We start from the raw sequence: 18,077 nt of genomic DNA on the forward strand, positions 1-18,077 counted from the left end.
TATGGCCGTGACTTCGAGGTTCGCACTGACCATCAGGCATTGCGCTGGATTCAAACGATGCCCAGTGCACAGTGGAGTGATCGACAGCACCGCTGGAGTCAGATATTCCAGCAGTTCGGTGGTATGATTGAGTACCTTCCAGGAATGGCCAATCCAGTGGCCGATGCTTTGAGCAGGAAGGGACAAGTATCTGCGATTCAGACCACTAGACTGGACCTTGTTGGTACAGGACTAGAAGACATGAAGCACACGTACGCGGATTCCGAGGAATTCGGTACTCAGTGGGAACAGGCATTGGATGCCACAGGACCATGCCATTTTCTGATACGCGATGGTTGGCTTTACTACAAAGGCCGACTGTGTGTCATGAAATCATTCCGGGCAGCTCTTCTCCATGATGCCCATGACGCCATTACAGGTGGTCATAGGGGCATGAATTCGACTCTGGAGAAGTTAGAACGGCAATACTATTGGCCAAAGATGAGGCGTGATGTGTTTACTTATGTACAACGCTGTGACATTTGTCAAAAGGTGAAAGCTCCTCGTGGAAAGAAGATAGGGTTGTTACAGCCTTTGCCAATTCCTGAGGGTCCTTTCCAAGACATTTCGATGGACTTTGTCACAAATCTGCCTCCCAGTCCGAGTAAGCGTAATACACAGTGTTTGACTATTGTTGACAGGTTCAGCAAATTTGTGATGCTTATTCCTTGCAGGGCCAATGTGACCGCCGAGGATGTTGCCCAGCTATTCATTCGGCATTGGTACCCGATTGGTGGGATTCCTAGAACCATAGTGTCAGACCGAGATGCCAAGTTTACCAGTCATTTTTGGAGGGCATTGTTTGATAATTTTGGTACTAAGTTGAATTTTTCCAGTGCATTCCACCCACAGACAGATGGCCAGACAGAGATATACAACCAGTTGGCCTTTGATGTGCTGAAGTGTTATGTCCACGATCAGCAAGGTAAGTGGGAATCATTTTTGCCTTTAGTTCAAGCTGTTTTAAATGACTCTTTTTCTTCAGCTATTGGCAGGACTCCATATGAGGCAGCGTTTGGAAGGCCTTTCCAGTCGTTGTTAACCAGGACGTCGTCTTCAGTACCGGAGGCGAACAGAGTGACGGAGTCTTACCAGGAGATCTTAGAGTCCGTCAAAGACAGATTGGCTAAAGCGCAAGAGGCCTACACTCGACAGGCCAATAAAGACCGAAGGGACATGAAGTTTTCGGAAGGAGATTGGGTATATCTTCGGATTATGAAGCAAAGATTAAAGCAGGTGGGCAAGCGATGCCCAAAGTTGTCTTTCAGGAGCTTCGGACCATTCCCCATCCGGAAAAAGATTAATGAGGTGTCTATGCAGTTAAAGCTACCTCCGAGTTGGACTATGCACGATGTATTTCATGTAAGTTGGTTAAAGCCATATGCAGGTCCACCCCCTTCAGAGGTCAAAGACGAAGCGGAACCAGACATCATTGATGAAGCAGAAGTAATGGTTCCAGAACAGATCCTTCTGCACCGTTTCAAGCATGGCTCAGGCCGAAGACTACGACAGTTCCTCACGAAGTTTCAGGACCGAGGAACTCATGAAGCGGTATGGCTCGACAAAGAATTCTTCGAAGACTATCCGGCTTTATTGACGGATTATTTGGAGGCTATGCAGCTTCCGTCAAGTTAAGCACAAGGGGATGTCACGTGCATCCCGCACTTGGATGCCACGTGGACATTCTGTACAGTAGGTGCAGGACCTGGGATGGTGAACTGGTCCCATGTGAGCCCAGTCCGAGACGAGTCAGCCAGGGATCCATCTCAGTCGTCTGAGGTCAGGTGTGCATCGTCCTGCACATGAGTCCAAGGTCAGGTGTGCATTGTCCTGCACATGAAGCAGTGCCAGTCCGCGCTGTGAGTCTCCCTCTGGAATGATGTCAGATGTGCTGAGTATCTGGTTTGCAACTGGATGCCAGGCCTCTGTAGGCATGTAGTTTGCATGTAGAGATGGGGCCAGCCCATAGGGCTACCCCAGGGCAAGGTTTTGCATTGGCATACTTAGCATGGGCATGGGGGAGGTATAGAACCACCCCCAAGGGGCCAAGAGGGCCCAAGACATTGCCCACCAGCCAAGGCAAGGGCTGGAGGGGCAGTCGGCCAGCTCCAGAGCCTCTGGACAGGCAGCCGACAGAGGGTAAAAACCCTAGAACAGAAGGCGGCCAGGTGTGGGGGGCAGTCCCACACCTCTGCGTTGAATGCCCAGCAGCCAGGGTGCTGTCCCAGGAGGCTGCGCAGGCTGGACAGAAGTGTGAACACAAAGTGTAGGCTGGACAGAAAGTAAGTATAGTGTGAACTACATTTATTTATTATAACTCAGTCGTGGGGCTGTTATGAGCAGGCCGACTGGATGATAGGAGGGGTATAAAAGCCCAAGCCAAGATCTCAATGGGATCATCTCACAATTCACCAAGAGCCTCAAGCATTCAAGGGCCAGGACAGCCAAGGGTTTGCTAAAGCTAAGGGGTGAAGGACTGAAGGTCAAGGGCAGGTTTTCCAGCCAAGAAAAGGTCAAGTACTTTGTATTTGTTTCAGATTTACATCATTCTAATAAAGCAAATACACCATCCGTGGTGGGGGCCCTACAGAGGGTAATTGGGACCCAATACTGTGTCCTCTCCATCTCCCCCTTCTCTCTCTATTTTCTGCACATTGTCTTTCAGTTTTGTGCGTTAATTCCGTCGCGAAAAGAGTGCTGTTTTCTGAGTTTTGAAGTACCGATCCTTCTCCGAAGCTTCCGCATATTACACCACAGTTAGCAGACCTCCTGTCTAGACATCAGGACATTATGCTTAGGCACGATCTCCCACCCAGTCTCCCCCCATCTAGTCCTGAGGACCATCATATCGATTTGGTCCTGGATCAGAACCTCCTAGCAAGTTCTCCTATCATCTTTCCAAGACTTTAGAGAGCAAGCTAGAAAAGAAGTTATCTGAGCTCCTCCGAGCCGGATTCGTTCGGCCATCTTCCTCACCATTTGCTGCACCCATCCTATTTGTCCAAAAGAAGGACAAGTCTGCACGTCTTTGTATAGACTATAGGACATTGAATAAACTCACCATTAAGAATAAGTTTCCTATGCCAAGGATTGAGTACATTTTGGAGCATTTAGACGGTGCAAAATTTTTCACTAAGATCGACCTCAAGAGTGGTTACCATCAAGTCTGCATTTTTGAAGCTAACATTTCAAAAACAGCTTTCTGGACAAGGTTACTACGAGTTCATAGTCATGCCTTTTGGGCTTACCAATGCACCCACAACCTTTAATAAAATGATGTCCAGGATTTTCGCAGTCCTCATTGGTAAGTGTGCTTTCATATTTCTTGATGACATACTTATATTCTCAGCTACTACGGAGCAGCATGAGAAAGATGTGGAGAAAGTCTTGCAACTTTTGCGAGATAATGGGCTCTACATGAACGCCAAAAAGTCTATCTTCGGCGTTATAGAGATTCGATACTTGGCCTATATCATCGGTTCCACTGGGATTCGATTGGACCCCTCAAAGGTTCAAGAGATCTTGGATTGGGACATCCCTCAGACTGCCCAAGAGATCTGTTCTTTCGTAGGTCTTTGCCAAGCCTACAGCACTCATGTTCCCCAATTTTCCAACCTTGTGTTGGGGTAAAGGCGTTATGCCCACCCTTATAGTGTGTACAAGCCCATAAGTTATAGTACATAGTACACTTAGTACTTTTAATGTACTAAGTGCACTATGTGTACTAGTGCAATATACATGTGTGATAGGGGAGTCGCACACTCATGCCTCATGAGTTGACTTATCCCCACAACTCTCTCTCTCCCTTGTTCTTCTCTGTGTATGTCTCCCACACAAGTGAAACCCTAACTGTTTCTTCCCATCAAGTGGTATCAGAGCCATTCGGTGCAAGCAGATTCTTCCCTGGTCCTTTGTTGTCTTCAGAGTCTCCAGTCAAGCTAGAAGCGACCAGCAGGTTGGGCGCAGCCTGTGTGTGAAGAGGTCAGAAGAAGCGACCAGCACGCAGCTGTAGTAGATAGGTGGGCGTAAGGAGAAGGTGGCGGAAGCCACTTCTGTGCTGAATCACAGCAGCCAGGCGCCTACAGCAGTGTAGCGCTGGGCGTCGGCTGGCGCTAGGCGAAACCAGGAGCGTAGCTGGATGAGTCGGCAGCAGCCAGGCGAGTGTGGCAATCGAAACGCAAGCGAAGGCCTAGCGCTAGGCGTCGGCTGGCGCTAGGCGAAACATAAGCGAAGGGAGCCCGTCGACGTGTACAAGGCGCTAAGCGAAGACTTCCATCGAATACAAGCGCGTAGCAAGTGGAGGGGGCGAAGGCGTATCAACTGGCCTGCTCGACTGCTCGCCCGCTGGTTGGCGATGGAGTGATGACGAGGACAGCGAATCTGAAGATTCCGATGTGAGCTTCGAACGTGGGGTTGGGCTTTTTTCAATCGCGGGGAGTACTACAAATGCCATAACGTGCTGGAGAACCTCTGGCACAGCTCACAAGAGCCCAAGCGCCAGTGCTCCGTTGGCCTGTACCACCTCCTCAATCAGAGCACTCTTTCTGCAGCAACATCAGCATGAATTGCCCTCCTCTCCTGCAACAGCATCTGCAATCAAAATTCAGCCTGCAAATTGAAGAAAATCAGGTTTTACAAGGTATTTTCCTCAATTTTTTTTTGGGATTTGCAATTGAGCAAGTACAATCAACAATTGAGCAGGTACAGGTGCCCAATTGCTCAATTTTTGAGCAAAATTGGCAAAATTGGGTGACATTGGTCACAATCAGGATAAATTTGCAGGAAATTGGTCAAATCAGGATCAATTTGCAGGAAATTGGATGTCGAAATTTGGGGCTTTTGATGTAATTGTGCAATTAAGCACTCATACATGCTGTATGATGTGAAAAATCGCACATTTCGGCAAAATTGCAGCAAATTGTAGTGCAAATCAAGGGGCTTTTGTGCCGATTTGGTTGATTTGCATGCAGGCGATCGCATTTAATGCTGTGGATAATGTGCTGATGCCTTACAAGCACTCAATGTGCCTGTAAATCAAGGGGCTTTCATGTATTGGATGTATATGTGGCCAGGGGGAAGCATCGTGAACACTCTGGATGCCTTCATGTGCATCAATGTACCATGTATGATCAGAAATTGATCTTAAATCAAGGGGCTTTTCAAGTTTTTATGCTTGTTGAGCTTGGCAAAGCAGCAGGCAAGACATTTATGCCTTGAATCCTCAAAAATCAGCTTGCAGTCAAGGGGCTTTTGCCCAATTTCTGTTCAGGACTATTGTATGCAGTGTTCGGGACTCTAAAAGTCTGATTTTCACTCATTTGGACAGCCAGGAGAGCATTTATTGCTATTGTACCTGCTGGTACAGATTTGGCACAGCTTTGTGCATGTTTTGGCATGGCTGTACACTGTTTTGAGTGACCAAAAGGTTCAATTTCAGCTGCTGTACTTGCCAGGATAGGTTTGGTACATCATTGGTGAGCACTTGGTACTGCTGTACAGTACTTTGGAAGGGCAAAAGAGCACATTTAAGGTGCTGTCCAAAATCTGCAGCAACCAGTTTTTGGTGTTTTCATCACATAAAGTGGGAGAAAAGTTGCATTCTTGCTTCCGCAGTGGGAGATAAAGCTTGGGAGAACAACTGTGAGCACTTTGTGTGCTTTTTTGGTGCAGTGTTTGCACATTTTTGCAGGGAGTCAGGCATTGACAGGTTGCATATTGCTATGGCAACCACAGGTGAGAGCTCTTCATTGCTTCACATCAAGAAGCTTGAAGGCTCGCATAATTATGATATTTGGCAAACCCAGTGCTACAATGTGTTGCTCCAGAAAAAGCAGCACAAGCCTATCAAAGAAAGGGGTGTGATGCCCGCTTCTCTTACTGCTGAAGAGTGGGAAGATATGGATGAGCTGGCAAGATCTACTATCATGTTGTCTGTGTCAGACTCATTACTTTTCAGCATTCGTGAAGAGAAGACAGCTTGGGGAATGTGGCAGAGATTGCAGGACTTGTATGCCCAACAAAGTGCCTCAAGCAAAGTGTATTGGTTGAAGAAACTCATAGGTCTTCAGATGAAGGAAGGGGCGTCTATGACAGCCCATCTAAATGAGTTTAATGGTATTGTCAGCTAGGTCATTAATCAAAAGTTGGCAATGGACGATGAGTTCAAAGCCACTTTTCTGTTATGCACTTTGCCAGAGAGTTGGGACACATTCAGGACAGCCACTAGCAATTCCCATGCTATGCTGTCATATGCAGATGTTGAGGGTGCTCTTCTTCAAGAAGAGATGAACAGGAAAAACAACTCTGTTGGAAAGTCCAATGCAATGAATGCACGTGGGAGATCCCAGCAAAGGGGGAAAAGCCAAGAAAGGGGGAGGAGCAAGTCTCGCTCCAAAAAGGATTTGGAATGCCATTATTGTGGCAAGAAGGGACACATTAAAAAGCAATGCTACAAATGGAAAAATGATCAAAAAGAAAAGGGAAAAGGCAAAGACAAAGACAAGGATGAAGCCAAAGATGTAAAGCCAAAGGGCAAAAGTGGAGTCAAGATTGAAGAAATCAATGTGTCACATGCAGGTGGCAGTGAGGATGAGGTCCTATTTACTTCTTCACTTGATGCCCATTCACTTCTTACAGGTGGTCATGGTATGCACTCATGGATCATTGATTCAGGTGCCTCCTTTCATGTCACAGGTTGCAGAGACTTGTTTGTCAGGTATACTGCTGGCAATGAAGGAGTGGTTTATTTGGGTGATAACCATGCATGCAAGATACTTGGCAGAGGTGATGTGAGGCTTGTATTTTCAGATGGCTCACAGCTTATGCTCCATGATGTCAGGCATGTGCCTGAGATCAAGAAGAACCTGCTTTCTACTGGACAGCTTGATGATGCTGATTATGTTACCACATTTGGTAGTGGAAAGTGGAAAATTAGTAAGGGCTCACTGGTTGTTGCCAGAGGCTCTAAAGTGGACACTCTTTACTTTATGCATGCAGGTGTTTGTCACCATGCTAATGTAAATGCAACCGAGCTGCCGGAAATTTCTATGTGGCATAGCCGGTTGGGACACATGAGTGTCAAGGGAATGGAGCAATTGTCTCGTTTGGGTTACTTGCCTTCTCTAAAGTTTTCAAGTTTTCAGTTTTGTGAGCATTGTATATATGGTAGGCAACTACAGTGCCCCCACAAGAAAGCTCTTGGACAAAAAGATGCTCAGTTAGAGCTTGTGCATACAGATGTATGTGAGATGCCTCAGCTTTCTTTGGGAGGGGCAAAATACTTTGTGTCTTTTATTGATGATGCCACACGCAAGGTGTGGGTCTATCCTCTTCGTTTGAAGAGTGATACATTCTCAGTGTTTCAGAAGTTTGTTGCTCATGTTGAGAATCAAACTGGCAAAACACTGAAGGCTTTGCGTTCCGACAATGGTGGAGAGTATATGTCCAAACAGTTTCAGGACTTTTGTGATGCTAAAGGCATCAAGAGGGAGCTCTCTACTCCTTATGATCCTCCACAAAACGGGACAGCAGAGAGGATGAACAGGACCATACAGGAGAAGGTCCGTTCTATGTTGTCACATGCTGCATTACCTCATGGTTTTTGGGCTGAAGCTGTTATGACAGCCGTTCACCTTATAAACAGGTCACCTAACACGAGGCTTGGTGGGAAAGTGCCAGAAGAAGTATGGACAGGGAAGCCTCCGTCATACAAGCACTTGAGAGTGTTTGGTTGCGTTGCGTACGTGCACATACGCAGGGAAATGCGCACCAAACTTGATCCTAAGTCTCACAAATGCATATTCCTAGGATATGGTGACAGAGGTGAAATGGGGTATAGACTTTGGGATCCCATAAATAGAAAGATTATACGCAGCAATGATGTCATTTTTGATGAAACATGCATGTATAAGGAGCCTGCAAGGCAACAGGAGCCTGGCAGAGTCATCTTTGATGATGATGGACATCATGGACAACAACAAAGGGCTGTAAATCAGCCATTACAGCAGGAAAACCAGCCCTTAAATGGTGCTGAAAATGGTCCAAATGGACAGCCAGAGATGGCAGAAGATATCCCTATGGATATACCACAGTTGGAGGAGATATCGGGCATGATATTTCAGCCTTATGGCATGGAACAGGAGCCACCAATGGGTGATATGCAGGCTGGACAGCAACCTGCAAATGATGGTCATTGGGTACGGAGGTCCACTAGACCCTCCAGAGTACCTGACAGGTTTGTTCCAGGGGTTGACTACTTGATGCTCACTGACTGTGGGGAGCCCTCATGTTATAAAGAGGCTTTACAGAGGGCACACAAGGCTCTATGGGAGCGTGCCATGAAGTCAGAGATGGATTCTCTGCATAAAAATGGAACTTGGAAGTTGGTGCATTTGCCTGCAGGCAAGAAAGTTTTGCCATGCAAGTGGGTATACAGGCTCAAAGTTGCACCAGATGCAAAGCCAAGATACAAAGCCAGGTTAGTGGCTAAGGGCTTCAAGCAGGAATATGGTGTGGACTTTGAGGAGATCTTCTCTCCAGTGGTCAAAATGACCACACTTGAGCTGTGTTGGCTTTGGTTGCGCATGATGATCTGGACTTGATTCAGATGGATGTGAAGACTGCTATTCTTCACGGTGATCTCCATGAGGAGATATATATGCAGCAGCCAGAGGGTTATGCAGTAAGTGGAAAGGAGAAGCTTGTATGCAAGCTGAAAAAGAGTCTTTATGGGCTCAAACAGGCACCAAGGGAATGGTATCATAAATTTGATACATTCATGAAATCACAGAAATTCAGGAGAAGTGACATAGATCACTGCTTGTACACCAAGAAGGCTTTGGATGGCAGTCTATTGATCCTCATCTTGTATGTTGATGATATGTTGATTGCCGGGAAATCTCGTAAGGAGATGGATACATTGAAGAAGAGGCTGCATGAAACCTTTGATATGAAGGATTTGGGTGATGCAAATCACATCTTGGGTATGCGGATACTTCGGGACAGAAATCAGCATGTGTTGTATTTGTCTCAGAAGGAATACATTGGCAAAGTCTTGCAGAGGTTCAATATGGACGGGGGGAAGAAAGCTAGTACTCCTTTGCCTCCATATGTGAAACTCAGTGCTATGGACAGCCCACAGTCAGATAGAGACAGGGCTGATATGGCCAAGATTCCGTATGCTTCAGCTTGTGGCAGTCTCATGTATGCCATGGTTGCTACTAGGCCGGACATTGCATTTGCAGTGGGAGTGGTTTCTAGATACATGGCCAACCCTGGCAAGAAGCATTGGGAAGCAGTGAAAGGTGTCATGAGATACCTGAAGGGCACACAGGATTTGTGCATTTGTTTTGGCAAACAGGATGCATTAGTGCATGGTTACACGGATTCGGATTATGCCGGTCATCCAGATAACCGGAAGTCTACTACCGGTTATGTGTTTACATTCACAGGAGGTGCTGTGTCATGGATATCCAGGATGCAGAAGTGCACTGCCTTGTCTACTACAGAGGCCGAGTATATTGCAGCCACAGAGGCTTGCAAGGAGGCATTATGGCTATCTCGGTTAGTGGTTGATCTGGGCTATACAGGGGATATTCCATTGTTGCATTGTGACAGTCAGAGTGCCATCCAGTTGGCAAAGAACCCTGTCTTTCATGCAAAGACGAAGCATGTGGATGTGAAGTATCACTTCATCAGAGAGGTGATAGAGAACAAGCAAATTCAGCTTGTTAAGATTCATACGGATGACAACCCGGCTGATCTGTTGACAAAGAGTTTGCCTCCGGAGCGGTTTGCTCATTGCAGACACTTGATGGGCATTGGATGAGGCCAGTTTCAGCCTTGATATGGCCTTGTATATTATCATGTACATGCTGATTTTTTCTTTTCCTTTACTTAAGGGCACTTTGCCTTTAAGTGGGAGGTTGTTGGGGTAAAGGCGTTATGCCCACCCTTATAGTGTGTACAAGCCCATAAGTTATAGTACATAGTACACTTAGTACTTTTAATGTACTAAGTGCACTATGTGTACTAGTGCAATATACATGTGTGATAGGGGAGTCACACACTCATGCCTCATGAGTTGACTTATCCCCACAACTCTCTCTCTCCCTTGTTCTTCTCTGTGTATGTCTCCCACACAAGTGAAACCCTAACTGTTTCTTCCCATCACCTTGCAGCACCTCTCACCGACTTGCTCAAGGAGGTGAAGACTCGTAGACAGAAAGTCTCCGTCACAGGCAAGGCGCTTGATGCATTCCGTGCACTCTAGAAAGCAGCCTCAGAAGCGTCTGTTTTGTTAGCATCTTGGGATGAATCTTTCGAGGTCATTACTGATGCCAGCAATGTAGCCATAGGTGCAGTTCTCCAGCACGACAATAGACCCGTGGCCTACTACAGTAGAAAGTTGGATGTCGCCAAAAAGAATTATTCGATTTATGACAAAGAGCTTTTGGGTGTGATCACAGCGCTCAAACATTGGAAGCCGTTCCTTTATGGACAGGTTTTCACAGTCAAAATAGACCACCAAGCACTTAAGTGGCTTCAAACCATGCCAAGTGCCCAGTGGCAAGCCAGATGGAGTCAGATCTTCCAACAATTTGGCAGAATGATAGAGTACATCCCTGGTAAGCATAACCCAATCGCAGACGCTCTAAGTCGAAAGGCCAGTATCCAGACCATACAGGAGTCTACCATTCTCGAAATCACTAGGAAAGACTTAGATAGCATGAAAGATCAGTATGTCGACTCCCTTGAGTTTGGTACTCAATACAGTTTGGCCCTCACCTCTGAGCCTGGCCATTACTCAGCACAGAACGGTTGGTTGTTCTACAAGAACCGCCTCTATGTCATTCGTGGAAAAGCAAGCAGCTTTTCTCCATGATGCCCATGACTCCTTAGTTGGAGGACATAGAGGTATCAACAGTGTCCTCAAGAAATCGGAGTGGTCTTTTTACCAACCAAAAATGAGACATGATTTTTACTCACATATTCAAGCCACTAAGATTTGTCAAAAAGTTAAGGTTCTACATATGAGAAAGGCTAGGTTACTTCAACCTTTGCCTATCTCTGATGGACCTTTCATCGACATTTCTATGGACTTTGTAAGGCTTCCACCAGCATCCACCGGATCTCGTAACACTCAGTGTTTTACCACTGTGAATCGCTTCAGTAAGTTCTGCATGCTCATCCCATGCAAGCAAGCCACAGCTAAAGAAGTAGCCCGCCTTTTTCTCAAGCATTGGTAGCCCATTTGTGGTTTGCCTAGCACCATTACATCAAACAGGGATTCCAAGTTCACCTCGCATTTTTAGAGGACATTTATTCGAGAACTTTGGGACCAAGTTACAATTGTCTAGTGCATTCCATCCATAGACAGACGGCCAAATAGAAATCTATAACCAGTTGGCCTTTGATGTTCTCAAGTCATACTGTCATGACCAGTAGTCCAGATGGGAACATTATCTTCCATTGGTCCAAGCCATCTTAAACAATACTCATTCATCCAGTGTCGGACGGACTCCGTATGAGGCAGCCTTTGATCGCCGTTTCTCTTCTCTTTTGACCAGAATGGTATCTTCATCTCTTGAGGCTAACAAAACGACGAAAGCATTTTCCGAAATCATTGAGTCAGTTAAAGACTGCTTGACCAAAGCCCATGAAGCTTATAGCAAATAGGCAAATAAGTCTAGACGAGATGTCCACTTCAAGGAAGGGAATTGGTTCTATTTGCGCATCATGAAACAAAGATTGAAACAAGTGGGCAAATGATGTCCCAAGCTTTCTTTTTGTAGTTTTGGACCCTCTCCAATAGTTAAAAGGATAAGTAATGTCTCCATGAAGTTGAAGTTGCTTAACAATCGGACAATGCATGATGTTTTCCATGTTTCTTGCCTAAAACCATATGTTGGACCAGAAGTGTTTGATGTTTTGACGAATCAGATTCATTGAGCCTAAGCAGATCCTTCTTCATCGTTGGAAGCATGATTTTGGTCGAAGACTATGTCAGTTGTATACGAAGTTCCGAGATAGAGGTACCCACCAAACAGTTTGCCAGACGAAGAGTTCTTTCAAGAGTACCCCCAGTTGTTGGTGGACTACTTGGAAGCCATGAATCTACCACCAAGCTAAGCAGGAGAGAATGTCACATGCACTCTGCACTGTAGTGCATGGTGATAAGATGGCTCATCATCAGTGCATCATTGTACAGCAGTAGAACCCTTTAGGATTTGATATTTGTCATACGTCGTGATCCCATTGTAATCCTCAATCCAGGATATGTAAGGCACGAGCTACGTAGGTCATTCCACAACCTTAGGGAGTCAGTCAATCAGTCAGTCAGTCAAAGTTCCTTAATCCACTTGGAGGGAATCATTCATGCATATAGAAGTCATAGAAGCCTTAGAGTTTGCATCAAGACATGTTTTGCATTTTTGCATAGCTTGCATCCCATATGCATTTAGACCACCTAGACCATTCTAGAAGCCTCAAAATATTATCTGGTATTTTTCCCATATTTTATAGTATTTTTTGGCATTTTTCCACATTATTATCACCATTATTCATTTATTTACAAGACATGAAGTAGTCAGCTAGTTTCAGCCAGCCGGCTTGCTCATGTAGTGCATATAAATAGCATCACTTGCTCATCCCATCAATCATCTCATATCATTCAGCCATCAAGCCTTCAAGCGCTTCATCCTTCAGCACAAGGAGCATTAACGCTTGAGCATTTAGCACATCATCAACAAAACGCAGCAGCATTCAGCATTCAGCATTCAGCCCATACAGTACCTTGCATTTTCAGCATTCATATCATCAGCGTTTTGCTACAGCCCTTCCGGTGAAGGTAAAATGCACGCATTCATTCATTTTCAGCATTCATTCACAGCCTAGAAACAGTCCCAATCAACCCATATCTCAGTCTCAGATTTGCAGCCTTCCTACATTCCATTGGAAGAGTGCATAGGCTTGAGATCGGTCATCATTGATGCTTCTACAGCCATGTATAGTTCAGCCCGACTCTTGGTCTTTCAAAGATCGCATGTCAGCTGCAATAGAATAGATGGGAGGACTTGTCAAAATGCGCAGCGGAAGACTAACGCACGTAGGAGACGCATCACCATCGAGCTCCACGAACACCCCCAACAGGCACTGCAGCATCCCTCCACCGGGCTTCCATCTCCCGGTGAGCTGCCTCCCAAAACACCGGCCGGAGGAGATGACTATGACAAGGTGCCACTCTAGCCTATATATGGCTCTTCAACTTCCCATGCTTCCACTTATGGGATAATCCAAGGCACCTTCTAGCCATAGATCACACGCTCGAAATCGCCAACCTTCCAACACCCTCCCTCGATTCGAGCTCCGCAAGCCACCGAGGCGCGAGGGGGTCTCCCAGGACCACACACACCTGAGCCGCCCAAGACCACACATGCCCGGGCTCTGATACCATGTCAGAATGTGCAAGAATAGATGGGAGGACTTGTCAGAATGCGCAGCGGAAGACTAACGCACGAAGGAGATGCATCACCATCGGGCTCCACGAACACCCCCAACGGGCACTGCAGCATCCCTCCACCCGGCTCCCATCTCCCGGTGAGCTGCCTCCCAAAACACCGGCCGGAGGAGATGACTATGACAAGGTGCCACTCCCGGTGTACATCCTTTTTGTACCATATGAATATACTGAATACTCAGCTATCTTTCTCTCTCTCCTCTCTTTTCTCCTTGCGTTTTGCATCAGCATGTTCCAAGATGGTGTTTAGGGCTGAAAGAAGACTCCCAAAGCTTCCGCATGTAACATTGGTATCAGAGCATCATGCTCAACAAGGCTAAACACTGATTAAGTCCCAAATGAAGGTGCGTAGGTCCAAGGTATAGGAAAGTGCACAGGTACGAGGCCCAAGGAAAGGAACACAAAACATGAAAGAAATTCCCAGGAGGTTGATTGGTGGTGTTCCACAAGACCCAAGAGAATGGCAATCCTGTGAGGTGGGTGTCACTTGGAGAAAGGCTTTCAGGCAACGGTTCCAGGGAAGGATGATCCTCCAAGAGGTGGAGTGAGAGTGCCAGACATAATAAGACCAGAGAAGGTGTTCAAGAACAGGGCAGGAATGGAAAGGGGACAGGATGGAACAGATGCATAGATCTTCATCAAAGTTAGAGTGGATTTGGAGATTGGACCAGGTTTTTAGTGAAAAGGTTGCTAGGAAGGGAAGGATGACAAGTTTGGGACTCCGTGAATAGACAATGGGATGATGAGAGTGTTAGCAGTCATCTCCTGTCTGTATATTTACACCAAGGCCTCTGTTGTGGGTGTGCCCGCCCGATTTAGGTGTTTTCTCATTTTTCCCCACTCTCCATATTTTTTCCCTATTTTTTCTGGTGGAGGAGGCTGTCCTATGCATGTCGGCTACCTCTGTATGTTGGCCGATTGCTGGACTGATTGCTCTGACCTAGCCAACTGCATTTATGCTGGCCGACTGCACCTGAGCAAGTCGTGGACACATGTTGCTCCTGTCGGCTGTTTTCTTAGCAGAGTTATACGCCTCTCTCTCTCCCTCTCTATTGCTGTGTTTTTCTGCAATGCACTTGCTCTTGTGTTTTCAGATCGTGTCTTCATCTCCGCTGCATATTCTGACATGGTATCAGAGCTCTAGGCTCTTGGAAGATCTTGGGAACTATGTGAGCAAGAGGGGGGCTGTTTTGTTGCTGATTGGTGGACTGTTTTGGACCGTACAGGAAGAGGAGAAGCAAGAGGACGGTAGGCTAATTTGCTGGACAGCCACTTGCGAGTTTAGTTCCTCATTTTTCCCACCCGCCCACCCTTTTCAGTTACACCCCCGCAATGGCAAATTTACTTGAGATGGCTAAGAAGCATCTGAAGATCCCGACACTCCCCACGTTCCCAATGGACCGTAAGTTGGACGGGAACAACTACGGCATATGGAAGGTAATGATGAAATCTGTTTTGGAGTCTTACAACCTTGCTGATTTCATTGTTGTTGGGGTTCCACGGCCGGAGTTAGAGGAAGGCAAGTTACCCTCGATTCGGAAGGAACGCGAGGCACAGGCACAGTTATGGGATCGTGTCAATGCCAAAGTCCGTTCTTTCATTTTCCTCAATTGCACACCACAGGTAATCAATCATATCAAGCATATGACCCAGAGGTATATGGCAGCATTTGGCTTCTCTCTATAACATAGTATCGCCCATGAAGAGAATCTCCTTGGAAGTGCGGATGCGGGTGATGAATCCTCCAAAGTCGTCGACTATGCGGGAGCACATCAACAAGCTGCAGGCTCTTCAGCAGGAAGTTCTCCAGGCTGGGAAAGAGATATCATCGGAGGATATGGCCATAACGTTGCTGTCACATTTGCCCTCTCAATAAATACTCAACATTTTCCTCTTCGTTGATTACCAATTGGCAGGCTCAACACCATCACATGGGAGGAGCTTGTGCCCATGGTCTTGGACCAGGAGAAAAGATTCACGAACCCTCCACAGGGCAGAGGTTCGAAGGCCTTAACTGGCCAACGGTCGAAAGGCCGTAACAACAAGGGCAAAGGGAAGGGCTTCACCGGAGAAGTCTTTTGAGAAGAAGTCCGACTCAAACCCCGAGAAACTGAAGGCAGTATGTTCCATCACTTGGTTTTCATCTGTTGTCAGTGCATCAAGTTTGCAAGACTGGCATACGGGTGGAGTTCGATGAGCATTTTGTTGGTCTCCGAGACAAAGCAACAGGCCAGGTAGTTTGGGAAGGCGGAGTGGAGAATGGAGTTTACAGACTTTCAACACTCACTCTCCCAGGTCCTCAGTTTTGTGATGAGTGGCAGTTTGGTGATGGCCACTTAAGTGTGGATACGCTGCAAGTGCAGGCTTTCCCGGACCAAATGGTGGATGGCTTGCCAGTTGATGGCAGCAGTTGGCAGGAACTTTCCAGTCCATATGTTGGTAGTTCTTGTGTTCGTCAGTCAGAGGAAACTTTATAGGTAACCTATGCTCTGATGTCTCGTAGCATTCAGGACAAAGAAACTCTTGTAGATGAGGAAGTTCTTTCCACCGGGACCTATTGGAAGGCCAGGCAGGTGACAATTGATTACTTGCAAAAGGAGGTGGATGTTGCACATTCTCCAGGCTTTGTGGTTCCAGGATCAAAAGGGATGGTTTACAGGTTAAGGAAGGCCTTGTATGGTCTTAAACAGGCTCCCAGGGTTGGAATCAGAAGATTGATTCCTTCTTTCTCCGGACTGGATTTCAAAGATCGGTTGTAAATCCCAACCTGTATCTCTTTCGGGAATGTGGCATGGTTACGTTAATCATCCTTTATGTGGATGATCTCATTCTCACCGGCGGTCATGTGGAGCACATTGGAGTGACGAAGGCTGCCTTGTCAAAGGAGTTTGAGATGACAAACTTACGCTTACTGCACTTCTTCTTGGGATTGGAGATCTGGCAGACCCAGAGGGGGTTTTTGTCTCTCAGCAGCAGTATGTTCATGAGTTGCTTGAGGCCTTTGGGATGGAGAACTGCAAGCCTATTACGTCGCCGATGGACCCGAATACGAAGCTGACAGTGAATGATCCTTCTGCGCCAGTTGATGCCTCTCTGTACCGGAAGCTGGTTGGTTCATTGATCTGGTTGCTGAATACCAGATTGGACTTGAGCTTTTCTGTGGGGCTGTTGAGCTCATTTATGCAGATGCCGTTGAAGTCTCATTGGGACGCAGGATTGCGGATCTTGCAATATCTGCAGGGTACAAAGAATCTCGGACTCTTTTACACAGGAGGGGGGATTGATGGATGGAGTCAAGACTCCAAGGATGGAGTGACTCAGATTGGGGAGGAGATCCAGACACAAGGAGATCCGCATCAGGCTATAGTTTTTCCCTCGGTTCAGGAGCAGTTTCATGGAGCAATAAGAGGCAGCCAACTATTGCCTTGTCATCGACAGAGGCAAAGTAGCAGGCTGCTTGTGGTGCTGCTTGCAAGGTTGTGTGGCTGTGGAGGTTGCTTGGTAAGATTGGGTTTCCACAAAAGGAGCCCACAGTCATCCAATGCAATAACCAGAGCTGTATAGCTATTGCTCGGAACCCAGTCTTCCATGCCCGGACCAAGCACATAGAGATACAATATCACTTTGTTCGTGAGAAGATTTTGACTGGTGACATCTTGCTTCTTTGTTGTTCGACGGAGGACAATGCGGCAGACCTCTTCACAAAGTCTCTACCTCAGGCTATGCTCCGGCAACACTCCAGCTCACTGGGGTTGGTTCCACATCCAGGAGCTGAGAGGGGGTGTTAGTAGTCATCTCCTGTCTATATATTTACACCAGGGCCTCTGTTGTGGGTGTGTCCGCCCGATTTAGGTGTTCTCATTTTTTCCCACTCTCTATATTTTTTCCCTATTTTTTCTGGTGTGGGAGGTTGTCCTGTGCATGTCGGCTACCTCTGTATACTGGCCGACTACTGGATTGATTGCTCTGACCTGGCCGACTGCACCTAAGCAAGTCGTGGACACATGTTGCTCCTGTTAGCTATTTTTCTACTGGCCGACTGGTTGATAGGGGCAATATGAAATGGCCCGTTGACCCCCCACTCATTGTATTCAGTCTCCGGGATTTTCTTGTGTATATAGCAGAGTTATACGCCTCTCTCTCTCCCTCTCTATTGTTGTGTTTTTCTGCAGTGCACTTGCTCTTGTGTTTTCAGATCTTGTCTTCATCTCCGCTGCATATTCTGACAGACAGTCATCCAAGAACAGAGATTGTAATCCCATCATCAAGTTTAGCAAAGGGGGATGTCATGTGCAAGACATACACTAGCTAATCCCAGGGCTAATCCTGAAGAGGCAACGAGATAACGACACATATCAGAACCTAAGTTTGGAGCATAGGTTGTTGTTGTGGGTAGAGAGAGACTAGTGGTGGACAAGAGAGGCTGTCGACCAGCGTTGGAAGGGGGGAAACACCCGTCAGCTGTGTAGCAAAATAGATGGGATTTGTCCAGGACTGTTGGTCGGCCAGTCCACTAGTTTAT

The 18,077-nt window shown here is 46.7% G+C and overlaps 1 protein-coding gene across 5 annotated transcripts in view; it reads right to left on the reverse strand.

Moving 5' to 3' along the window:
- The window catches only part of LOC147639045 (Tetratricopeptide repeat (TPR)-like superfamily protein), a 152,040-nt gene that overhangs the window by 132,294 nt on the left and 1,669 nt on the right, over positions 1-18,077 (reverse strand). The gene's annotated exons all lie outside the window — the stretch shown is intronic.

Source organism: Cibotium barometz, chromosome 4, assembly GCF_041138505.1.
Source record: "Cibotium barometz isolate CiBa-2024 chromosome 4, ASM4113850v1, whole genome shotgun sequence".
Classification (NCBI taxonomy): Eukaryota; Viridiplantae; Streptophyta; class Polypodiopsida; order Cyatheales; family Cibotiaceae; genus Cibotium; species Cibotium barometz.